This window comes from Canis lupus, chromosome 6, assembly GCF_003254725.2.
Source record: "Canis lupus dingo isolate Sandy chromosome 6, ASM325472v2, whole genome shotgun sequence".
Taxonomy (NCBI): Eukaryota; Metazoa; Chordata; class Mammalia; order Carnivora; family Canidae; genus Canis; species Canis lupus.
The window spans coordinates 72,025,075-72,051,959 of NC_064248.1; the positions used below are offsets into that span (position 1 = coordinate 72,025,075).

The 26,885-nt window shown below is 34.9% G+C and overlaps 1 protein-coding gene across 4 annotated transcripts in view; it reads left to right on the top strand.

Annotated features, from left to right (window-relative positions):
• LRRIQ3 (leucine rich repeats and IQ motif containing 3) overlaps nucleotides 1–26,885 on the top strand; it is a 173,781-nt gene that overhangs the window by 48,453 nt on the left and 98,443 nt on the right. The window lies entirely within an intron of this gene.

The following is a 26,885-nucleotide window of genomic DNA, read 5'->3' on the forward strand; positions in this document are numbered from 1 at the left end:
GAACCACAGATGGCAATAGCCCTGAAAAAGAGAAATAGGTATGAGGGACAAGCAGCAAAACTGACAATAATATAGTACCTGAAACTTCTGAGGAAGAGGTTCATTATAGTTTTCAAACCAAGATCAAATTGCAAGAGAGAGTGGGCTCACAAGTTAGGGCGCATACAATGATTCGGAATAAAAGATAGGGGAAAGTTTCAGGCACGGACTGACAGGTGTCTATTTATTTAAAGTATTATTTCTATCTCCTATGTTCCATTTATATGTAGTATGCACTTTACATGAAATAAACATCTAAAGGGACTAGTCTTTAGTTTATTCCCCCAAGATTGAGTTCTTCTGTCTTAGAATCAAGATTTCCTCTAATACTCGTGTAACATGAGATCAAAACCTTATGCATGGAAATAATTTCAGAATATTTAGCATGCGTGAACAGAATTTCAATGAGCTTTGTGGAAGTAATAATAACAGATCACAGTGGTGTAAGGCAGACTGATTTGAATTATTTTTCTCTTTAAAATGCAGTTCCATTAGACCCCTAGCTTAACTGTTCTGAACCTGACTTTCCTCATATGTCGAATGGTAGAGAGCAGGGGCTAAAAGCAGGACTGAACTCACTCACTCTTTGCTTGTGGTAATTAAAATCATGAATCTAAAGCATAGCACCTTCTTATTAGCTGCTATTTTAAGTATCATTGCTATTGTTATTATAACTTGTGCTTTTTGCATTATTTGACTCCATGGGAAACCTACTCTTTTGTTTGTTTCTTTTTTGATTCTTGCCCCCTTCTAATTACATTTATGACGGCATATAATATACCTAGTAATCTTTCAAAAATGTAAATCTAAGTTTATTCAACAGCTTAAAACCCTCCGATTGCTCCCAGTTTGATTAAGGCAGACGGCTGAGATTTTGGCCCTACAGTGTTCATGACATACTGTCGTTACCACAAGCACTTACCGTGCTGTATTGCTGTTGTCTGTATCATTATCTGTATCTCCAGATGTACCGTACATTCTCTGTATGTAGCACATAACAGAGTGCTTGACATATGTTAGGTGCTGCAAACGTAGTTTGCTCAGTTAGTAAATACATAAATAGATGGTGCAAGCTAGAGTCAGAGAAGTATGTCTGGATTCATCAATGGGAAAGTGAAAACAAAAAGCAACTGGACAACATACAAAGCCACTCTGAGAGGTGCCTATGGATTTCCCCAACCTAAAGGTACAAATGATTAGTCCTCTCAAATGTCTCTCTCTAGCCATGAGAAACATCTCCCCACGCCCAAATACTTCACACTATGCTTGAAAATTGTTCATTTAAACTACTTGAAATGTTATATTCCGCCTTAAAATAACATATACTGCCTAAATTTAGAAAATTGTTATGGTTAATGCTATCATCTTTTAAAGTAATGGTACTTCTAATGTGGATGATATAGTGCAAGGGAAATATGCTTTTTAAGTTTTTTTAAATTTTAATTCTAGTGTAATTAGTGGTGTTAAGTCAGTTTCAGGTGCTCAACCCACTGATTCACCCTTCTACAAAATACTCAGTGCTTATCATAAATGTACTCTTAATCCTCTTCACTTATTTCATCCCCTCTGGTGACCATCAGTTTAGTTTGTTCTCTGTAGTTAAGAGTGTGTTTCTTCATTTGTCTCTTTTTTGTTTTGTTTTGTTTCTTAAGGTACACATGCTAGTGAAACTATATGATATTTGTCTTCGTCTGACTGGCTTATTTCACTTAGCATTATGTGCTCTAGATCCATCCATGTTGTTGCAGATGGCAAGATTTCATTCTTATGAGGGGCTGGTGTTTATACACACACCACTTTTACGCTATCCATTCATTTGCCAATAGACACTTGTGTTGCCTTCATAATTTGGCTACTGTAAATAATGCTATAGTAAACATAGGGGTGCATACGTCTTTTCAAATTAGTGCTTTCATTCTTTTTAGATAAATACCCAGTAGTGTGATTACAGATCCCATGGTAATTCTAATTTTAATTTTTTAAAGAAAACTCGATACTGTTTTTCGCAGTGGCTGCGCTAGTTTACATTCCTGCCAACAGTGCAGGAGAGTTCCTTTTTCTTCATGTCTTTGCCGACACTTGTGTTTTTAATTTTAGCCACTTTGACAGGTTTGAGGTGACATTTCATCATGATTTTGATGAACATTTCCCTGATGATAAGTGATGTTGAGCAACCTTTCATATGTCTGTTGGCCATCTGTATGTCTTCTTCAGAGAAATGTCTGTTCATATCTTCTGCTCATTTTTAATTGGATTACTTGTTTCTTGGTGTTGAGTTTTATAAGTTCTTTATATATTTTGGAGAGTGAACGTTTACTGCAGTGCTATGTCTCCTGTTCACTAGAACTTGGCACTTCAAGGGTGTCTCTTGTGTGTGTGTGTGGCATGCACTATGCTGTTGTGCCTGACTGTTGGATTTGTCTTCCGTTAAGTCATCTGCAATGACTCTCTTTACCTATTTGGGGCTGGATTTGGTCCCTATGTTGTTTGGGCCAGTCTGGGGCTATCTTGGGCTTGAGTTGACTCAGACCAGGGATTTGCCAGAACTGCAGGAACACTGCACTGCAGGATACTTCCCTGTGTTGTTCCCTGAGAAACTTCCATTGATGAATGGAGCATGTAGTCAGACCAGATGTCTGCCCCCAGCATACTGCTAAGGCTCTAGTCAAACTGGTGTGTAGGGTTTTCTTCCCTTCTCCTTGGAGCAGGTGTCACTTTAATGAGGTGCTCACCACTGTCATGTTTGCTTGCACAGTGCCACAATTGTGGAACTGCTTCGAATGCACTCCTGCAAAGGGTGTGTTGGATATAGAAGGTCTGCAAGAGAGTACGGGGGGTGAAATATGCAGTGTTAGCAAAGTACCAATTAGTTGGCTGTGGGAGGGGACCTACACCACTTCAGAAAATTCCTGGAGCGGTGGATCTACAGAAGGGCTCAGGGATGGAACATACTGTTCCCAAACTAGGTGAAAAGTGTTCAGGCTGCCCTGGTTCCCACAAGTGTCCCTGTATCTAGGGTGTAGAGTGGGAAAGGGAAATGGTGACATTTCTCCCTTTCATGGACTGTCCCACTGGTCAGTTTGGCTCTCAAGCACATCCCTTCCCTTCCACCCTCTTCTGTGTGGCCACTTCTCTACATTTAGCTGTGGAGCTTGTTCTGCTAGTGTTTAGGTTGTTTTCTGGGTAATTTATACTACTGTAGATATCCATGGGATGAGGTAAAACTAGGATCCTCCTACTTCACCATCTTCCCCAGAAGTCTCAGGGAGATACATTTTTATTCTTAGAGTGAAATATTATGATGATGTTGGAGCCTACTAAACCTAAGTAAGTGGAGCTATATTGAGGTAATAGGGAGGATTATTGGCTGTATCAGTGGGATGTAAAAAAGATTAAAAAAAGGAAAAAGTAGGAAACAAACATTTATTGAATGTGCAGCATATGTAAAGTACTATATTACATACTTTAGTCCACTTGATATCTTTAATACAGCAGAACTTTTAAATTTGTCCTGGATTTTCTGCTTTATAGATGAAATAGTAAGAATTTAAACTTGGTTGAGAGGTTAAGATATGACTCTAATGTCAGACAGCTGTCAAGTTCTATTGTGCAACCTATCCAAAATTCTGTGCTCTTTTTACTTTTTTCTATATATATACTTTTTCTTAAGAGCCCTGGTCTTTTTAGTAAGGAATTGTGTTTGGAGACTAGTATCTGGGAATTGGATGTGTTCATTGCTACTAGAGTGTCAGAGTTCCTAGGCCATTTTGGCAAACTGGATAGAAAATGGTTTATTTTTTTACATCATGATTTCATGTTGATACCTTCATTGCGAATCCAATACAGGTGATTCTGCACTGCCTTTCTTCATTCTACATTATACTTTCCTTCTTCTTCCTTTGAATTTTGGTTGCCAACATTCTCAATAATTTTACTCATTAGCTTAATTCTAACAGACACAAAATATTTCAGAATTGCTATATGTAAACTACTATCAATTACAAGCATATTTAATAAAGTTAAAATTTGTTGTAGGTTTGTTTTGCTTTTAGCTTGGAGATATATATTTAAAATAATTGTTGAATAGATAGTGTTATCATAGTATATTATTAATTCCTTTTCTAATGACTTTATTTCTTTTTAATTTTTAAAATATCTAATTTCCTCTTCTCTTTCTCTTAGGAGATTTTCTATTCTGTTCATTATGTTCCTTATAGTTTAGTATTTATTTCTAAAATGAGTTTTAAAATTCTAGTTCTTTTCTGAGTCCCATCATTGCATTTATAAACTTGTATACTTCTAATTTATGTGGTCTTGTATGCCTTTTATCATTTTCTTGATACCTTTTGGTTCATTTTTTAAAATAAGTATATTTTATTCTAAAGCAGTTTGAGTTATTCATCAATATTAAACAGTATAGATATTTCTAATTTATTTCCAGCCTCTACCCTTTATAACCTCTCCCATTACAAACATCCTCCACTGGAGTGGTATCTTTGATAAAATTGATGAACTTACATTGACACATAGTGATTATCCAAAGTCCATGGCTGACATTATAATATACTCCTGGTGTTACATATTCTATAGGTTGGACACATGTATAATAGAATGTATTATCATTATTGACTTCTATCCTTTGCCTTCAAAATTCTTCTGTACTCTGCCTATTTATTCCTTTTCCCACTGCTAACCTCTGCCAACCACTGATTTTTTTTACTGTCTCCATAGTTTTACCTATTCCAGAATATCATATAGTTGCAATAATACAGTCTGTAGACATTTCAAATTGACTTCTTTCACTTGGTGACATGCATTTAAGGTTTCTACATATATTTTCATGGCTTGATAAAGTCATTTGTTTTTAGAGCTGAATGACATTACATTGTATGTACCTGTTTCTTTATCCATTCCCCTTCTGGAGAACATCTTGGTTGTTCCATCTTGGTTACTTCCAATTTAGATAACTATGAATAAAGCTGCTACAACATCCACGTACAGGTTTTTGTGTGGACCTAAGTTTTCAACACCTTTGGATAAATACCAAGTTACTCTCTATTCTGTTCCATTGATCTATTTATTTTTTATTTTTAAAAAATTTTTTGCTAATACCATCCTGTCTTGATTACTGTAGCATTACAGTAATCTTGAAGTTGAGTAGTGTCAGTTCTTTAATTTTGTTCTTTAATATTGTGAGTCTGGATTTTTGCCTTTCAGTTGAAACTTTAGAATTAGTTTGTTGATATCCACAAAATAATCTTCAGGGATTTTGGTTGAGTTTGTATTGAATCTATAGATAAGTTAGGATAAACTGAAATCTTGACAATTGTGAATTTTCCTATCTATGAAACATTAAATTCTCTCATTTATTTAATTCTTCTTTGATTTTGTTCATCAGAGGTTTGTATGTAGTTTTCCTCAAATATACCTAATACATTTGTTAGACTCCACCTAAATATTTTCATTTGCAGGGGTGCTAATGTATGGTATTTTGTTTTCCATTTTGATTATTGGTATATCAGAAGGTGACTGAGTTTTGTGCATTAACCTTTTATCTTTCAACTTGCTCTAATTGCTTGTTAGTGCCAGGAGGGTCTTTTTTGTTTATGTTTATGTCAATTCTTTCAGATTTTCTATATAAACCATCACTTGAAAACAAAGTGATTTTTTCCCCTTTTTTCTCAATCTGTATACCTTCAATTTCTTTTCTTGTTTTGTTGAATTAGCTAGAATTTCCAATACAAATGTTGAGGAGGAGTGTGAGAGGACATCCTTGCCTTGGACCTTATCTTAGTGGGAAATCTTCTAGTTTTGCCCTTTTAAGTATGATATTAACTGTAAAGATTTTGGGTAATTATTATTTACCAAGTTGAGGGAGATCTCATTTCTTCCTAGCTTTCGGAGCATTTCTATCATGAATAGGTGTTGAATTTTGTTAAATGTTCTTTCTGCATCTATTGATTAGGGTCATGGGATTCTTTTTCCTTCCTTCCTTCCTTCCTTCCTTCCTTCCTTCCTTCCTTCCTTCCTTCCTTCCTTCCTTCCTTCCTTCCTTCCTTCCTGTTAATTTGATGATAAAAATGAAAAAGAGGACATTGCTGCAGGCCTACAGACATTAGAGAATACAGTGAACAACTTTATGCCAAATAATTTGTATGAAATGGGCAAATTTCTTGATGAAATATAACTTTCATACTGATACAAGAAAAAATGAAAATGCTGCACAATCCTATATACATTAAGAAATTGAATCCATGATTAAAGAAGCTTTAGTTCTAGATAATTTTACTAGTGAATTACTCCATATATTTAATTTAAGGAATATTTTTTTTAATTTATTTTTTATTGGTGTTCAATTTACTAACATACAGAATAACCCCCAGTGCCCGTCACCCATTCACTCCCACCCCCCGCCCTCCTCCCCTTCTACCACCCCTAGTTTGTTTCCCAGAGTTAGCAGTCTTTACGTTCTGTCTCCCTTTCTGATATTTCCCACACATTTCTTCTCCCTTCCCTTATATTCCCTTTCACTATTATTTATATTCCCCAAATGAATGAGAACATATAATGTTTGTCCTTCTCCGACTGGCTTACTTCACTCAGCATAATACCCTCCAGTTCCATCCACGTTGAAGCAAATGGTGGGTATTTGTCATTTCTAATAGCTGAGTAATATTCCATTGTATACATAAACCACATCTTCTTTATCCATTCATCTTTCGTTGGACACCGAGGCTCCTTCCACAGTTTGGCTATCGTGGCCATTGCTGCTATAAACATCGGGGTGCAGGTGTCCCGGCGTTTCATTGCATTTGTATCTTTGGGGTAAATCCCCAACAGTGCAATTGCTGGGTCGTAGGGCAGGTATATTTTTAACTGTTTGAGGAACCTCCACACAGTTTTCCAGAGTGGCTGCACCAGTTCACATTCCCACCAACAGTGTATGAGGGTTCCCTTTTCTCCGCATCCTCTCCAACATTTGTTGTTTCCTGCCTTGTTAATTTTCCCCATTCTCACTGGTGTGAGGTGGTATCTCATTGTGGTTTTGATTTGTATTTCCCTGATGGCAAGTGATGCAGAGCATTTTCTCATATGCATGTTGGCCATGTCTATGTCTTCCTCTGTGAGATTTCTGTTCATGTCTTTTGCCCATTTCATGATTGGATTGTTTGTTTCTTTGGTGTTGAGTTTAATAAGTTCTTTATAGATCTTGGAAACTAGCCCTTTATCTGATATGTCATTTGCAAATATCTTCTCCCATTCTGTAGGTTGTTTTTGAGTTTTGTTGACTGTATCCTTTGCTGTGCAAAAGCTTCTTATCTTGATGAAGTCCCAATAGTTCATTTTTGCTTTTGTTTCATTTGCCTTCGTGGATGTATCTTGCAAGAAGTTACTGTGGCCGAGTTCAAAAAGGGTGTTGCCTGTGTTCTTCTCTAGGATTTTGATGGAATCTTGTCTCACATTTAGATCTTTCATCCATTTTGAGTTTATCTTTGTGTATGGTGAAAGAGAGTGGTCTAGTTTCATTCTTCTGCATGTGGATGTCCAATTTTCCCAGCACCATTTATTGAAGAGTGCTAGAACTCATACAGCAATTCGGTAGCGTGGCAGGATACAAAATCAATGCCCAGAAGTCAGTGGCATTTCTATACACTAACAATGAGACTGAAGAAAGAGAAATTAAGGAGTCAATCCCATTTACAATTGCACCCAAAAGCATAAGGTACCTAGGAATAAACCTAACCAAAGATGTAAAGGATCTATACCCTCAAAACTATAGAACACTTCTGAAAGAAATTGAGGAAGACACAAAGAGATGGAAAAATATTCCATGCTCATGGATTGGCAGAATTAATATTGTGAAAATGTCAATGTTACCCAGGGCAATATACACGTTTAATGCAATCCCTATCAAAATACCATGGACTTTCTTCAGAGAGTTAGAACAAATTATTTTAAGATTTGTGTGGAATCAGAAAAGACCCCGAATAGCCAGGGGAATTTTAAAAAAGAAAACCATATCTGGGGGCATCACAATGCCAGATTTCAGGTTGTACTACAAAGCTGTGGTCATCAAGACAGTGTGTCCTGGCACAAAAACAGACACATAGATCAGTGGAACAGAATAGAGAATCCAGAAGTGGACCCTGAACTTTATGGGCAACTAATATTCGATAAAGGAGGAAAGACTATCCATTGGAAGAAAGACAGTCTCTTTAATTTAAGGAATATTATATACCATCTTATGCAAATTTTCCAGAGAGTAAGATGCAGTACTTTCCATGTTGTTTTGAGAAGTCAGTATAGCATTAATGCCATAACCTGACAAGGACATTATAGGAAAGATAATTGTAGGTTATTTTTATGAATATACATGTAAAAATATTAAAGAAAGTTGTAGAAAATCATATCTAGTGATATATAGAGGATGGTGATCTGTAGCCAACATAGGTTTATTACTAGAATGCAAAATTAGTTTAACATTGGAAAAATAATCACATTGACAGAATATGGGGAAACACCTCAGGCATTCCTTACTTTGCCCAGTATCAGGCTGACTGAAATTTGTACATATTTTAAACAAATATCCTTATTTGAACAAATTATTTATTTTGCAAGATTCCAAGGTAACTGAGATTTGGTTTCATTTGATCTCATCTCACTTGTGATAGGCTGAATTCCAAGATGGCTTATATGACATTTGTTCCCTGGTGTTACTTCCATGATTATGTTATATTATCAAGCAAAAGGTAGTTTACAAATGTCCTTTAGATTACTCACTAATCAGTTGGCTTTAAGATAGATTATATGTGAGTCTAACCTAATCAAATGAGCACTGTAGAAACAGTTTTCTCTGGCTGGTAGTAGAACCAGCGTATCAGAAAAAATTGAAACACAATAAGGATTTGATGTACTGTTGCTAGTTTGAACACTGAGAAGATCATATGCAGAGGACTGGGGAGTGACCTTTAACAAGCTAGGAGCAGCCCTTCACCAATAACCAGCAAGAAAATGGTGACTTCAGCCCTACATAAGAAATTGGATTCCACCAACTACCTGAATGAGCTTAGAAATTCAGATTGTGGGGATCCCTGGGTAGCTCAGCGGTTTAGCGCAGGCCTTTGGCCCGGGGCGTGATCCTGGAGTCCTGGGATCGAGTCCCACATGGGGCTCCCTGCATGGAGCCTGCTTCTCCCTCTGCCTGTGTCTCTGCCTCTCTCTGTCTCTCATGAATAAATAAATAAAATCTTAAAAAAAAAAAAGAAAGAAAGAAATTCAGATTGTTTCCTCCTGAGTGTCCAGAAAAAAGTCCAGACCAGCAACTAAATTTGTGGGATTTATTACTCTGCAATATAAAATAATATATGATAAAACTGTATAAAGTGAGGCTATAGCTCTGGTATGCATAAGGTTTCATTTACATAGTGCCTTCTAAAGTAAGGATTGTCTATATACAAATCTTCCCAATATTTGTACAAGAATCAGTTGATCGAATTCATTTAAGGATTGGAAGGAAACTTTCTTAATCTAATAATAGGTATCTTTTAACACATTTTTAGCACTTGATAGTGAAATACTGGAATTATTTCCTCTAAGATTAGGAACAAAAAAAGGTGTCAGCTATTAGCATTTTCATTCAACATGTAATGGTAAAACAAAGTGACAAAAAAGGAAGTTAAAAGATTAGGAAAGAACAAATAACATTTTAATTTCCTACAGATGTCATGATTATGAATATGCAAGCTAGTAAAGTCCTAATACAAAAACCAATGGTATTTATATAAACACAATGAAACATTTGAAAATGAAATTGAAGATACCATTTATAATACTATAGAAAGGCACCATTTGTTCATTTGGTCTTCAAGAGGCAGACACAAAAATAAGATAGGTACAAGAAATTTCTTTGCAGAAATATTTTAAAAGGAGTAGGATTAGATAGAAAGCTATGAACCTGACACCTGGGAAGGGAGAGAGAGAAGGAGCTGGATGGGAAGCAACTCAGCTGAATACAACTGAAAAAAATCTAAGCCAGACCAGTGGGAAATTTCTGAACAGAGGGTAAAGGTTAGAGGAATCCTGCATCAGGCAGAAATTGGCCAGCACTATTACAATACCCTGATATTATTAAGCATTGACTGGGATAGCCTGAAGAAAATGTACTACGGGATCCAAAGAAGTGGAGCCTTGGGCTGTCAGTTGTGCTCACCTTAGTGCATTATCTTTAAGGAGATGTGAGCGCTGTACTTCCATGGGTATCCTTTTTTTTCTTCTTCTTCTTCCATGGCTATCTTATATAACATACTAAGGATATATGATATGAATTACCTCTAAAAAGAAAACTACCAAGAATTACTGAAAGAACAAGATCAAAATAAATATAAAGATATATTATTTTTATAGTATTAGATGAATCAATATAGTAAAGATGTCAGTTCTTCTCTAATCTATATCTACAATGTATCCCTAATAAAAATTCTAGTTTTTCTTCTTGAATTGTATTTTGAAAATAGTATTATGTTGGCACTTCAGTTTTCCTCTACTCATTCTTAAAATTTCACTATACTAATATAAAGAAGACTTAGAAAGGTAGAAGATAAGAGAAAGGCAAGGAGAAAGAAAGCAACAAAGTTTTGGAAACTAGAAAGCAGGCGGGTGTCTTTAATGACTTTGCAGACCTTAGAAACCTTTAGTCTAGAAATCTGCAAGCTATGGCCTGCAGGGTGACTATCTGTTTTTGTAAATAAATTTTATTGGAGCCCAGGGACACCCATTCCTTTATTCATTGTCTATTATCATTTTGATACTACAATGATAGAGCTAAGTAGTTGTGAAGGAGATCATAGTGCTCAGGAACCTAAAATATTTACTATCTGTCTCTTTAAGAAAAACTTTGCCAACCTCTGCTATATAGTCTATCCCGATAGGAGCCCAAGAATAAGGCTGATTCATACTGCAGAACCCAGGAATTAGTGTGAATTGAAGATAATAAGAATCTCTATAGAAGCATAAGTGATGCTACAAATAAGAACATTTCTTGAATCTCAGTTTTAGAATCAGTTAAACTCTTACCCAGTCCTGAACTTGTGGGCAGCTGACAGTCTATTCTCCATTTAGTCCCTCTTCTCCACTCTTTTCTAAAGATTTAAACATGCTTCTATTAGGGGCCAGGGATAATTTATGGTAGGGCTGTATTATAACAAAATCGTAAGAATCTGTTGAAATTTTGTGCGATTTCCAGTTGCCTTCTCTACCAAATAGCAATAAGGCTTTTAAAAATCTCCAGTAAGAGATTAGATACTCCTTTCTGGAGAAACTGCCATCTTGAGAAAAGTCTGACAGTTGGGAATCACCCAGGTAAAGCAATCAGATCCCGCACATAAAATGTTAGTCGAGAGCTTGTTTGGAGGTTATAGCAGGGGGCACAGCTATCATGTACCTTTGACCAAAGAATGGTCCTCCTTTATCAGAGAGGGTCATCCTCTTCCACCAATTATAAGCTTTGAGAAGGATGCACATAGAGCAGTGAGCGAAGAGGGGACACATGCCTAACCCACCAGATCAGCTGAATCAACCCTGGTGCTCAAAGAAGTGCAGATGCCACAGCCAGATCAAACCACAAAAGACTTAAAAAAGTAAAAACAATCCTAAAAGACAGAGCTGGAAGTATTACAACTCAGATCTTAAGTTTTACTACAAAGCTGTGGTGATCAAAACAGTATGGTATTGACACAAAAACAGACACTTAGATCAATGGCACAGAATAGAAAGTCAAGAAACGAACCCGTGATTAGAGGGTCAATTAATCTTCGACAGAAGAGGCCAGAATATGCAATGGGATAAAGACAGTCTCTTCAACAAATGGTGTTGGGAAAACTGGACAGCTACATGCAAAAGAATGAAACCGGACCACTTTCTTACACTAGACACAAAAATAAACTGAAAGGGATTAAAGATCTAAATGTGAGCCCTCCAACCAGAAAAATCCTAAAGGAGAACACAGGCAGTAACCTCTGTGACATCAGCTATAGCAATTTCTTATTCGATATGTCTCCCGAGGCAAGGGAAACAAAAGCAAAAATCAACTATTGGGGCTTCATCAAAATAAAAATCTTCTACAAAGCAAAAGAAACAATCAACAAAACTAAAAGGTGCTATACTGAATGGGAGAGGATATTTGTCAGTGACATATCCAGTAAAGGTTCACTATCCAAAGTATATAAAGAACTTGTAAAACTCAACATCCCAAAAAACAAATAACCCAATTAAAAAAAAATGGGTGGAAGACAGAAACAGACATTTCTCCAAAGAGAACAAACAGATGGCCAACAGATGCACGAAAAGTGCTCAACATCACTTATCAGGGAAATGCAAATCAAATGTATACAGTGAGATATCACTTCAACCCGTCAGAATGGCTCAATTCAAATAGAAGTGATATTGGTGAGGATGTGAAAAAAAATGGCACTGTTGGTGGAAAGGCAAACTGGAAAACGGTGTGGTATAGAGGTTCCTCAAACATTTAAAAGTAAAAGTATCCTACGATCCAGCAATTTCATTAATAGTATTTGCCCAGTGAATACAAGAATACTAATTCACAGGGATATATGCACCCTGATATTTATAGCAGCACATCTACCATGGCCACATTATGGAAACAGCCTAAGTGTCCATCCACAGATGAATGGATAAGCAAGATACGGTGTGTGTTCTATATATGCACACACACAATGGAATATTATTCAGATGTAGAAATGAATCAGATCTTGCCATTTTTAATGACATGGATGGAGCTAGAGAGCATTAATGCTAAGTGAAATAATTTCACTCTTAATGTGGAATCTGAGAAACAAAACAAAAAAGCAAAGGGGAGAAAAGAGAGACAAACCAAGAAACAGATTCTTTACTATAGACAGCAAACCAATAGTTAACAGAAGGATAACAGTCTGGCTGGGAGAAATAGGTGATGGGGATAAGAGCACACTTATCTTGATGAGCACCGAACAATGTGTAGAATTGGTGAAATACTGTACTGTACACCTGAAACTAATGCAGTGCTGTATGTTAAATATACTGGAATTAAATTTAAAAACTTAAAAAAAATTTAGTTGATAACTCTTCAAATATACAGAAATATTTACTGTTTTACATAGAGATGAAAGGGCAGCCAAGGATCACTAGATATTGGCTAATGCTTCTGCAACTGAAGACTAGAACAAATAAAATAAAGGAATGCTGGTTAAGAGACAGCTTAGGGAGCTTTTTTCCTCTCTCGTACTGGCAGTACACTTTTGTTGGGCCTGAATTTTAGGCTGATAGAAATTTTCTACTGGTTCATTGGATATATTGTTCATTCTTTTTGTGGCTTTCATTGCTGTTGTTGAAAAGTAAACTATCAGGTTAATTGTTCCTTTATAGTTATCCTTATTTTTTTTTCTTTTATTACTTGGATCTTCTTTTATTACCTAGGATCTTTCTGTTTTCTGAAGATGTTTACTTTGACAATTCTCAGAATCAATTTCTTTTTATTATCCAACTTGAAGTTTGCTGAGCTTTATGTATCCAGGGATTGGTTTCTCTTTTATCAATTCTGGAGGATCTCCACTCATTTTATTATTGACAATCTCTCCAAAACATTCTTCTTATAAGAAATTATCTCTTTGCAATGGCAGTATCTAAATATATTAACAGTTCAGTATAGCAGAGGTCCTGCTCACAGGCTGGTATGTCTGTATTTGGAAACACTCTTGCCTTGAGGTTCCTTTCAATTGATTCCAAGCTCTTACTGGGGAGGATAAACAGACTTCTATTGAGTTTTAGTCTGGATTTATTTTCTTTTGTTTATCTTTTCCTTTAGATTATGGGTACATTTTAGTAGTTCTCTTAGTTTGAGGCTCTCAATATTGCTTTCATTTTAAAGACAACTTATGAAGCATGATCTTTCTACTCATAATTCATTTAGGATGATATTTTCTTTTTTAAGTTTTTATTTAAATTCCAGTTAGTTAACATACAGAATAACATTAGTTTCAGGGGTATAATATAGTGATCAACACTTCCATACAACAGCTCATGCTCATCACAAGTGCATTCCTTAAACTCCAGCACCTATTTCACCCATTCCCTCTACCCACCTTCCCTCTGATAACTATTGGTTTGCTGTCTATAGTAAAGAATCTGTTTCTTGGTTTGTCTCTCTTTTCTCCCCTTTGCTTTTTTGTTTTGTTTCTCAGATTCCACATTAAGAGTGAAATTATATTTGTCTTTCTTTGACTTATTTCACTTAGCATTAATGCTCTCTAGCTCCATCCATGTCATTAAAAATGGCAAGATCTGATTCATTTCTACATCTGAATAATATTCCATTGTGTGTGTGCATATATAGAACACACACCGTATCTTGCTTATCCATTCATCTGTGGATGGACACTTAGGCTGTTTCCATAATGTGGCCATGGTAGATGTGCTGCTATAAATATCAGGGTGCATATATCCCTGTGAATTAGTATTCTTGTATTCACTGGGCAAATACTATTAATGAAATTGCTGGATCGTAGGATACTTCTACTTTTAAATTTTTGAGGAACCTCCATACCACAACTGTTTTCCAGTTTGCACTTCCACCAACAGTGCATGAGGGTGCCATTTTTTTTCACATCCTCACCAATATCACTTCTATTTGAATTGAGCCATTCTGACGGGTTGAAGTGATATCTCACTGTATACATTTTTTTTTCACTGTATACATTTGATTTGCATTTCCCTGATAAGTGATGTTGAGCACTTTTCGTGCGTCTGTTGGCCATCTGTTTGTCTTCTTTGGAGAAATGTCTGTTTCTGTCTTCCACCCATTTTTTTTTAATTGGGTTATTTGTTTTTTGGGATGTTGAGTTTTACAAGTTCTTTATATACTTTGGATAGTGAACCTTTACTGGATATGTCACTGACAAATATCCTCTCCCATTCAGTATACCACCTTTTCGTTTTGTTGATTGTTTCTTTTGCTTTGTAGAAGATTTTTATTTTGATGAAGCCCCAATAGTTGATTTTTGCTTTTGTTTCCCTTGCCTCGGGAGACATATCGAATAAGAAATTGCTATAGCTGATGTCATAGAGGTTACTGCCTGTGTTCTCCTTTAGGATTTTTCTGGTTGGAGGGCTCACATTTAGATCTTTAATCCCTTTCAGTTTATTTTTGTGTCTAGTGTAAGAAAGTGGTCCGGTTTCATTCTTTTGCATGTAGCTGTCCAGTTTTCCCAACACCATTTGTTGAAGAGACTGTCTTTATCCCATTGCATATTCTGGTCTCTTCTGTCGAAGATTAATTGACCCTCTAATCACGGGTTCGTTTCTTGACTTTCTATTCTGTGCCATTGATCTAAGTGTCTGTTTTTGTGTCAATACCATACTGTTCATCACCACAGCTTTGTAATGTAATTTCCAGTCTGGACTTCTGACACGTACAGCTTTGCTTTGCTTTTTCAAGATTGCTTTGTTTCTTCAGGGCTTCTTGTGGTCTTACACACATTTTAGGATTGTTTATTCTAGCTCTCTGAAAAATGCTGTTGGTATGTTGATAGAGATTATGTTAAACGTGTAGATACTTTGGATGGTATAGACATTTTAACAATATTTGTTCTTTCAGTCCATGAGCTTGGAATGTCTTTCCATTTGTTTGTGTCATTTTCAGTTACTTTCATCAGTACTTTATGGTTTTCAGAGTATAGGTCTTTCTTCCCTTTGGTTAGTTTATTCCTGGATATCTTATGGTTTTTTGGTGCAAATGTAAAAGGGGATAATTCCTTAACTTCTCTTTCTGCTGTTTCATTATCGGTGTTTGAAAATGCGATAGATTTCAGTATGTTGATTTCGTATCCTGAACTTTACTAAGTTTATTTACCAGTTCTGGCAGTTTTTGGTGGTCTTTCAGGTTTTCTATATAAAGTATCATGTCATCTGCAAATAGTGAAAGTTTGATGTCTTTACTAATTTGGATGCCTTTAATTTCTTTTGTTGTGTTATTGCTGTGGCTAAGACTTCCAATACTATGTTAAATAACAGTGGTGAGAGTCAACATCCCTGTCTTGTTCCTGACTAGAGAGGAGAAGCTTTCAGTTTTTCCCTATTGAGGATGACATTAGCTGCAGGTTTTCAAATATGGCCTTTAATATATTGAGGTATGCTCCCTCTAAATCAACTTGTTGAGGGTTTTTATCATAAATCAATGTTGTACTTTGTCAAATGCTTTTCTGTATTTATTGAAATGATCATATGGTTTTTATCCTTTCTTTTCTTAATGTGGTGTATTACGTTGATTGATTTGCAAGTATTGAACCACCCTTGCAACTCAGAAATAAATCCCATTTGTTCATGGTGATTTTTTAAAAATGTATTGTTGGATTCAGTTTGCTAGTATTTTGTTGAGAATTTTTGCACACTTAATATGACTTTTAATATATGCATTCCATTTTCATCAACCAGCTGTAATGTTGGGAAATTATCTAGATGCTATGATAGCCTCTAGGTAACCTACCATGCATGCTTTTTCATAGGTCATAAAATACAAAGCCTCTCAGATAAAATTATTATGCTTGAATCATACTTTATTTATTTTGTTTAAAACATACAGCAAGAAAAAAAGGAGTAGACTTAGGTAAATGTGGGATGAAATCACTGTACTATCTGAATCCTGTGTTGTGCAAAACTTCATGTTTTATCTGTCACCATGTTTCATCAGGCCTCTCTGCCGATGATTGGGTTATAAGGGCCAGAATTAAGGGTGAGTGAGAGTATTCAACACATAGAAAGCATTCTGGAGCCAACACACTCTTGATTTATTAGAGAGATACAAGAACAAGTATGCCTCACCACAGCAAAAGTAACCGATAACCTTCTAAAGAGTTATGAATTTTACTTGCATGTTTTGAACAGAGAAAGCTTGGGGTCATATTAGGTTGCTGATAGGTTGGTGGGAGACGCAATTGCCCATCTAAAGATGATGTGATCAGTGATCTATGAAATTTTAAGGTGATATTTCATTTTCCCATACCTTTCTGTCTGTGAATAATACTCTGATTTCATCCTTTATATCAGCCAGTGTCTGTATACACCTGTTACATCTCTTCTGTGTAGTGAGTTTTCCAGGATACTAGCTTACTTACTATCTATACTTAATACATCTTATGAATTTTACCTATATCTTACTCTTGCTTATTCAGTATCTATATTTGGCATCTTATGAGCTTTCTTTCATCCAAGGACAAAGTAAGTCCAAGAAAGCAATTTTCTTTCTCTGACAATCTGTAGAGTGAGGAGAGTAGTGATGTTGGTGGTTTTTATAACTCACCTTTACAATGGAGTTCCATTCCACTTGATCCTAGATTTTGGGAAGGTTTCCCTGTGTAATCTCCATCCTGATCAGACCTGACATCCTCCTCTACTTATATACTCAGGGCTGTCTGTAATCCAAAGGTTAAGATTATCTGAGAGAAATAATTATCCTGAAGTTGAGAGCTGGATTCAGAGACCCTGCTTATCTCTTTGAATTGTTGCTTTAATTGGGTTTAGATTCTAAGGAATATATATATTTTCCTTACCCATGCATTATATTTTATCTATATTTTTTCATGTTTTTAGCAAGAAGATTTGTCAGAGTATTTAGTCAGTCATTTTAGGCAATTAAACTTTTACCTTGGGTTCTCAAGATGTGGAAAATGATTAAAATTGATTAAATAAATTGATCTAGGTATCTGAATTAAGGATAGCTTATGAGAAAAAGAATTGCCACATTTTTTTACCTCTTTACACTCTAATTAAAATAAAAAGTCTCTTAGCAGACATCCATTATTATCTATTCTATATTCTTAAATTTGAACAAAATGTTTCTTAATATTAAAAAAACACACAAATAACCAACTATAGATCATTCTATAGTGCTAATCAGATATTATGAAATATTATATAGTTGCTAAGATTCAAGAATAAGAAATTATATAGGGGTACCTGAGTGGCTCTAGTTGGTTAAACATCTGACTTGATTTCAGCTCATGATTTCATGATTTCAGGGTTGTGAGATTGAGCCTCATGTCAGGCTCCGTGCTGAGCATGGGGTGTGTTTAAGATTCTCTCTCACCCTCTCCTCCTCCCCCCTGAAAAAGAATACAAAATTATATAAATAAAACCAATGGTCCTTTGTATCATCAGCAGTTTGCTTGCCTCTATACATTTAACTGTTCCTCATTATGTGCAATGTTATTTGGGTTGGTTGACCACATACTTCATACCCACATGAATGTTTTGTTTTCTGATATAAGGCTGAATGTTTTATTAGGATTATTTTGATTATCTTACTAAAAGAAGTAGAAGAAATAAAAGAATACCCAAGGTAAACTAATATAAACAATAAAAGGGATATATTGATTTACAGGACTGAAAAGTCCTAAAGAAATTGTTACAGAATCCTGAATAACCCCTGAATCCTACCCTAACTTGAACTTACTCTTTTGATATTTAAAGCAGTTTGAACTTGTCGCCATTGTGTGTAAAAAGAGGTGAATACTATAAGGAATAGACTTTAAATTGTGAAATTAATAAACTGAGCTAGAGAAGAGAGAGCCATGAGGAAGAACCTTTTATTCTGGGCTTGGCTGTTGGTAATCATTTTATACAGTTAAGAAATAGTTGGCTAAACTGTTTATATTATACTTTGGCTTTTGCCTGAAGAAGTATGAAGTTAGGGAGATTAGTAGGAAAAATGCCAGATGTTGATGTATTTTGATTATTTCACTTATGGTCTGTAGTATATTATTTTAGGAAGGACATATAATTAGTTTGAAATGGGTATAAATGAAATCAGTGAGAGAAGGAAATATGGTTTTGCTAAAAAGGGCAAATCTATAATGATTTATAGATTTATAACTGATCTATAATTCAGTTTGATGAAATGTTTATAATTTAGGAGTCTATCAAGTAGGAAAGATGATATATATACCCCGATCTACAGTTAGGATTTTGAAAGATGTAAAGATGAAAATAATACCACCTGTTAAGTATTCTCTGCCTGATTTAAGGAATAGAAAACACCACTAGGAAGATAAAGCCTCTGTTTCAGTGATAGGGCCATAATGAAATATTAGCGGAAGCCCAGTCTGAGGCCAAATGAAGATACAAGTCCCTAAACTTGAGTTGCGCAGGGAGGGCAGAGCATAAAGTCTTCATACTTGGGGAAGGAATTTTTCTTCCTTCCTTCCTTCCTTCCTTCCTTCCTTCCTTCCTTCCTTCCTTCCTTCCTTCCTTCCTTCCTTTCTTTCTTTTTTTTTTTTTACTTTCAAAAGGTTTGCCTCTTTTGGAGGGGTGGCCAGTAAAAATGCTAATTGCTACTAAGTGCTTAGGGGAATTGAATGGCCAGATAAATCTAAACTTCTCTAAAGATGCTGATTTTCTTAAGTCCTTTGGCACATTCATTCAGCCCTATTCCAAATTCTCAGGACATAGTCGTCTGCTACAGAAACATCTCACAGACAGGCATCCCTACAACTGTTCAGCTCAGGGAGGGAATAGTACACAGGAAGTGCCTCACTGTGAGGTACTCACAGGTTCACTGACCAGATAACTCACTCTGCTGCCCAGATGGAAAGTCCTACCTATTTTTGTTTGGCATGATGTAACATGTGTTGTGCTCTAGTGTACACTTTGTATATCTCTGTAGTCATTCTGCTTTTTTAATCTACATTTATATGTGCATAGGTAGGTTGGGGACGGATAACCCATATTTATCCAGGTTTCTTGAACCAGGAATTACCATACATTTTGAACTTAAACCGGAATTCAGGTGTGTTTTTGGATTCTATTCTTTGAAATAGGGCACATATGCTTCATCTAGAAATTGCAATTTTGCAGCTATATGTATGAGAAGGAAAGTGATACTGATTTTGATATCCAAAGAGATAGATTTTAACAGACATTTTTGTTGTACAGTAATATATACTTTACCCCTCATTGTTGTGAGGAGTAGGATAAATCAAACACTCATATTTAGGGGTTGGACCAGATTGTTGTGAGCCAATCAGAAAAAATTATGTCTCTCAATCAGAGGAATTGGTAGGTTTACACTAGCCAGTCTATACCAGTTCTGTGGTCATGGAGATTAATCTGGGTTTGGCTCCAGTGAGCTTGAGGAACAGGGTTTGATTTGGTAATCATGTATCATCTGTTCTCTTTCACTTGGATTATTGCTATACTCATTTTTTTATACCCTTTTTGCAATATAAGAGATGCCTGCTTGGGGGAAGAATTGACCTATGGGAAAAGAGTGAGCCAAGAGAACCTCTGAGTAATGGGACTTAGCCCCAAACAAACCATGTGTGGAATCCTACCCCTGGATTTTTCAGTTTTGGAAACCAATAACTTCTCATCTGTATTTAAGCTACCTTAAATTTGAGATTTTCTTTCTTTTTTTTTTTTTTGCAGGTAAAAACTATTGATAAATATGTTTATTGGGAATGCATTTGTTAAATTATTGATTAGTAAACAAATTATGTGCAGGGGCTTAATTGAATTATAACTGCTATAAAATTAGCAAAATATTTCAAGTACAGATATCATATATAATTTCATTTTTTAACTTTTTTTTTTTAAAGACTTATTATTTAAGAGACAGCGTGGCTCACAAATCGCGGGGGGAGGGGCAAAGGAAGAGGGAGAAGCAGACTCTTCCCTGAGCGTGGAACCCCCCAGGACACTGAGATTATTACCTGAGCCAAAGTTAGACACTTAACTGATTGAGCCACCCATGAGCCCTTTTACTTTTTTTTTTTTTTTTTTTTTTTAAATTTTTTTTTTTTTTTTTTTTTATGATAGTCACATAGAGAGAGAGGCAGAGACACAGGCAGAGGGAGAAGCAGGCTCCATGCACCGGGAGCCTGATGTGGGATTCGATCCCGGGTCTCCAGGATCGCGCCCTGGGCCAAAGGCAGGCGCCAAACCGCTGCGCCACCCAGGGATCCCGAGCCCTTTTACTTTATTTTTAAGGATTGTAATTTATAATAAACATTTGCTACTTGCATAGTGTTTTAACTAGTGATTATAGACATTGTCACATTTTTTCAATGTTGAAATTACCAAAACACTACAAATAAAATGAAGTTAATTGCTGTTGCCCAATTTTTAGCAAGTTTTTCTTGAGGAAGGCATTTTGTTATTTTAATTCATTTGAAAGTAGAATGCTTATTTTATTAAATTTGTATCATGTATATTTTATTTGTATATCAAATATGTATATATTTTTATTAAATTTTTAAGGTTCTTGATACTTTTACTTTATTTTCTGGACATTATGTTGGATATTGGAAAGCTCTTCTGAAATGACTAGCATTTTGACATAAAATCATTATTTCTACTGTGATGGTCATGTAACAATATATGTTATCAAATATCAAATTATCTAGGTTTAACGAATATCTTAAACTTTTATTTATCATCAATTATTTTAGAATTTTTGATGATTGAGCAAAGAAAATGAGTATATCAAAAAGTAAAAAGTCTGACATAGAGAGTTTAAATTTTTTTTTCTTTTTGTTTATCCTGTAAGAAACATAGAGGGGTGCCTGGGTGTCTCCATCTGTTGAGCCTGGGACTCATGGTTTCTGCTCAGGTCATAATATTACAAGTCATAGGTTCAAGCCCATCATTGGGCTCCCCCCTTAGGGGGATCTGTTTGAAGATTCTCTCTTCAAATCTTCCCCCCAGTCACACTCTCTCTTTCTCTAAAATAAATTAACCTTTTAAAAAAGGAAACATGGAATGCTTAGAGATTTAATATACCAAATCAAATTTGTTTTTTAATATTTATTAGTTATTAAGTAATTCTTATGAAAAACTTCCTCCTACCCTCTTTTTCAGTTATTAGAAAATAATATAAAATTGTTTGGGTGTAAGCAAATATCACGAACTACCATGAATTTTTTGATGTTATCCAAAGTTGGCAGGGGGTGAAAGCAAACATGGATTCAAGTTTTGGTTTGGCGTACTGTAATAAACATTTTATATAAATGTTATATGTTTATATTTATATTTTTATAAATCTACCTATTTAATCCTATAAACAATCCTATAGATAATTTGCCTAAGATTACAAAGCTAGCTATAGATACAGGACTCAAGTCCATTTCTTATGGATCAGAGCTAAATAAGGTATTTTTATTATTTTGCTACCACTTGCAATAATCCTGGGGAAATAATCCTCCTTTCATTTGCAATCAAGGTTGTGTATATATTTATGTGCATGTGTGTGTGTGTATCCAGATATGTGTATATGCGCTTCTTTTCCGTTCTCCCCCAGAAGTCTCTAAGGCAGAATGAGAATGTGTGTGTGTGTGTTTATATGGACATATATGTATGTTTTACAATGTAATGATGACCAGGGTTTGGCAAAATGCAATCTTCAGGAAAAATCAAATCTGGCTTGTTTGTAAGTCAAGAAGAATGGTTTTTACATTTTATATATATATATATATATATATATATATATATATATATATATGCTTATTTTAGTGTTCAGTGACTTATCAATTCTGTATAACACCCAGTGCTCATTGCATCACATACTCTCCTTAATGCCCATCACCAAATTACCCCATCCCCCAACCCACCTTCCTTCCTTTAAACCCTCAGTTTGTTTCCTACAATTAAGAGTCTCTTATGGTTTTTCTCCATCCCTGATGACTTCCCATTCAGTTTTCCTTCCCTTCCCCTATGATCCTCTGCATGGTTTCTTATATTCCACAGATGAGTGAAATTGTATGAAAATTGTCTTTCTCTGATTTAATTATTTCACTTAACATAATATCCTCCCGTTCTGTTCATGTTGATTTAATGATAAGTATTTGTCCTTTCTGATGGCTGAGTAATATTCCATCATATAACTATATACCACACCTTCTTTATCCATTCATCTGTGGTTGACATCTTGGCTCTTTCCACAGTTTAGCTATTGTGGACTTTGCTGGTATGAACATTGGAGTGTACATTCCCCTTTGAGTCACTACATTTGTATCTTTGGGGTAAATACCTAGTAGTCCAATGGCTGAATTACAGGTAGTTCTATTTTTAACTTCTTGAGAAACTTCCATACCAGAAAATGAGGTATATTGAAGATATCAGTAGCCCAAGTATTTTTCAAGGTAAATCTTATTTTTAATGATAAATTTAGGTCAAAATTCTTTGAAAAAAAATTTGATAAGGTTAATTTAGCAAATATAGAAACTTAAATAATATCTAACTTTATATAAGGTAGGGATCATTAATTATAATCTGTAAAGACAAAATACATATTCAAGCCAATGCATTCTAAAGTTTGCAGCTTTAAAATTAACTTTACTTAGTTTCAAGCTATCTTGTAACACAAATGTACTTTTTTATACTATTTGCTAACCAGAAATCATCTTTGTTAGAATATTAAAGATGTACTTAAAGTACATTTTATGATTAAGTAAACAATTTTAGTAATTTAATATCAATAGATTGTGTCTGGTCTCATGTTCATCTTACTGAATTGAATAATAGCTCTACTTAAATTGTCAGAATTAGACTGAATTACTTTTCGTCTTTATTTCAAGTTTATGCAGAATAACTTTAATTGTACTAATGCTTTACAAGATGTCTTAATTACACTGGCACTCATGATAGAAAAATAAACTGCTATATTAGTCTTTTTAGAAATGACTTCAATTTTCAGAAGTAGTGTGAGAAACAAAATATTTTGTGTATTTGTTTTCTCTTCAAATGAGTGGGATTCTACATGTACACACAAGTGAGTTTTATTGTCTTCTTTTTATATTCATTAGCCTCAGTAGTAGACTAATGGCATAGACAGGTAGTTAGGTTCATTCTAACATAGTGTGAGTGGGTCTTCCTACATGTGGGGCAGGAACAGTGTGTCCATCAGCAGGATTCAAGAAACATGAGCATGGCCTTGCTGCATGTTCTGATGGTTTAAGCTACTGTAGCAAGATACCATTGTCTGCCTCCTCTTACGTATTCAGATAAGTACACTTCTGACTCCTGTGAGCAAGCATTTGTGGCCATTCCAGCAACAATTATATTTAAAAATATGTAATTAAAAACATGCAACACATGCTACTCTAACAGCCAACTTTGTATCTGTGACCTATAGGTTTTGACTACTTAATGTGGAAGATCAGAGTATACTTGAAGGAGATAATGCTTAAACTAAAGCTTTAACAATTTCTGAGGAATATGTGGGTCTCATCATCTCATTTAATACTATGACTAGAACTTGAGAAGAAGTATTTTTTAATAGTACTAACTTCTTATTTTTGATAATAATTCTCAGTTTACTCTTTCCAGGATTAAATAATAAAGTCACTATTGAGTTTGCATGCTCCTTATCTTTAATAGTGAAAAACAGTAGTCGACTAGGCACATTTTTTTTAAAGAAAAAAAATTTGCCCTACATTTTGCCAAAGTAATTTAATATTATATATATATAATACTAGATATGTTTGAGGAAAGAATCTCTGAGATTAATCATATCTTAATAGAAACCTCAAAACTGAAAAGCAAAATAAGACCGAAAAAGACTACAATGTAATATACAAGAACTGTGGGACATCTAGAAAGGTATAACACATATGTAGTGAAAGTCCTAGAAGGGGAAGAAAGAAAGACAGGAACAGAGAAACATTTGAAACCAGAAGAATGGATAACTTCTTCCAAGTAATGTCAAACACCAAACTTAGATCCAGGAATATCAGAATACCAAGCAAGTTAATGCCAAAAAACCTATACTTGAGCAAATCATATTCAAACTACAGAAATATCAAAACAAAGAAAAATCCATAGAAAGGCCAAAAAATACAGACACTTTACTATATAGGAGCAAAGATAAGAATTAAATGTGACTTCTCCTTAGAAACCATGCAAGCAAGAGGAGAATGGAGGGGAGTATTCCAAGTGTTGAAAGAGAAAACCACCAGCCTTGAATTCTGTATGCTGCAGAATTATTATTAAAAGGTAAAGGAAAATAAAGACTTTCTCAGACAAACAAAAACTGGGGGAATTTGTTGCCATTAGATGTGACTTGCAAGAAATGTTAAGCTTTCTGAAAGGAAAATCATTTAGGTTAGAAACATCTACATAAGAAAGGAAGAGCATTGAGAAAAGAATAAGTGAAAGTAAAATAACATTTTTTATTAATTGATCTAACAGATAATGTTTATTTAAAATAATGTATTCTATTATGTGTATACATCTAGCAGTATGGTAGTATTTGATATTAGACTTAGATTAATTATATTGCAAACTCTAGGGTAATTACTAAAACAAGCAAAAAGAAAAAAGCATAACCAGTTTTCTAAGAAAGGAGAAAAATGGTGTTATGAAATGCAAATTCAAAGAAGAGAGGGACGCCTGTTTGGCTCAGCGGTTTAGTGCTTGCCTTCATCCCAGGGTGTGATCCTGGATTCCTGGAGTCGAATCCCAGGTCAGGATCCCTGCATGGAGCCTGCTTCTCCCTCTGCCTGTGTCTCTGCCTCTCTCTGTGTGTCTCTCATGAATGAGTAAATAAAATCTTAAAAAAAAAAAATCAAAGAAGAGGAAAATGAATGGAAGACAAAAGTAGCAACAAGAACAAGGGCAATAAATACAGAGAAGAAATATAGCAAATATTAATCCCAGTATACCAATAGTTACTTTGATTACCAGTGATCTCAATATACCAATGAAAAGAAAGATTGCCAGAGTGGCTTGAAAAACAACCCAACTATATATTGTCTACAAAAAAATCACTCTGAGGATAAAGATGCATATAGATTAACAGTAATTGGATGGAGGAAAATATACTACACTAACACTAATCAAAGGAATGCTAGAGTATCTATATTAATTTTCTACAGAGAATATTTCATACTAGGTAAAGTTATCAAGGCTACAGAGGCATTACAAAACAAAAAAGGATAAATTCTTCAAGAAGACATAACTATCTTTAATGTGTATGCAACCAATGACAAAGCATCAAAATATGTGATAGAACTACAAAGGAGAAATAGATGAAGATGACACCTGCCTATCAGAAATAGATTAAGCGGGCAGAAAATCATTAAGGGCATAGTTGTATTCAACGATATCATCAACTGGATATAATGATCATTTATATACTACGTTATGCAACAACAGCAGAATCCACATTCATCTCAAGCTCATTATGGAACATTCAGCAAAATAGTTGGATTCTGGGCTGTAAAACATAACCTGAGCAATCTTAAAAGATAAGAATCATGTAATAACTACTGTCAACCACAGTGAAATAAAATTCTCTATATAAATTGCATTAATCACAGAATTACAGCTGGAAAATCCCAAATTACTTAGGGATTAAACAATGTCTAACACTTCTAAACAACCATGGATCAAAGAAGAAATTTCAAGGCAAATCTATAGTATTTTGAAGTAAATGAAAATGAAAGCAACTTACCAAAATCTATGGGATGCAGTGAAAGCAGAGCTTAGAGAGACATTTATAGCACTAGATAGATATATTAGAAAAGAAGAAGGCCCCAAAAAACAATCATTTAAGTTTCTACTTTAGGAAATTAGAAAAAAGAAGACCAAATTAAATCTAAAGTGAGCATAAATAATACAAATTAGAGCATGTATTAGTGAAACTCAACACTAACATACTCTTGCCTTATGATACAGCAATCATACTCCTTGTATTTACCCAAAGCAATTGTAATTTTATGCCTACACAAAAACCTTACATGGGTATTGATAGCAACTTTATTCATAATTGTAAAAAACTGGAAGCAACCATGATATTTTTGAGTAGG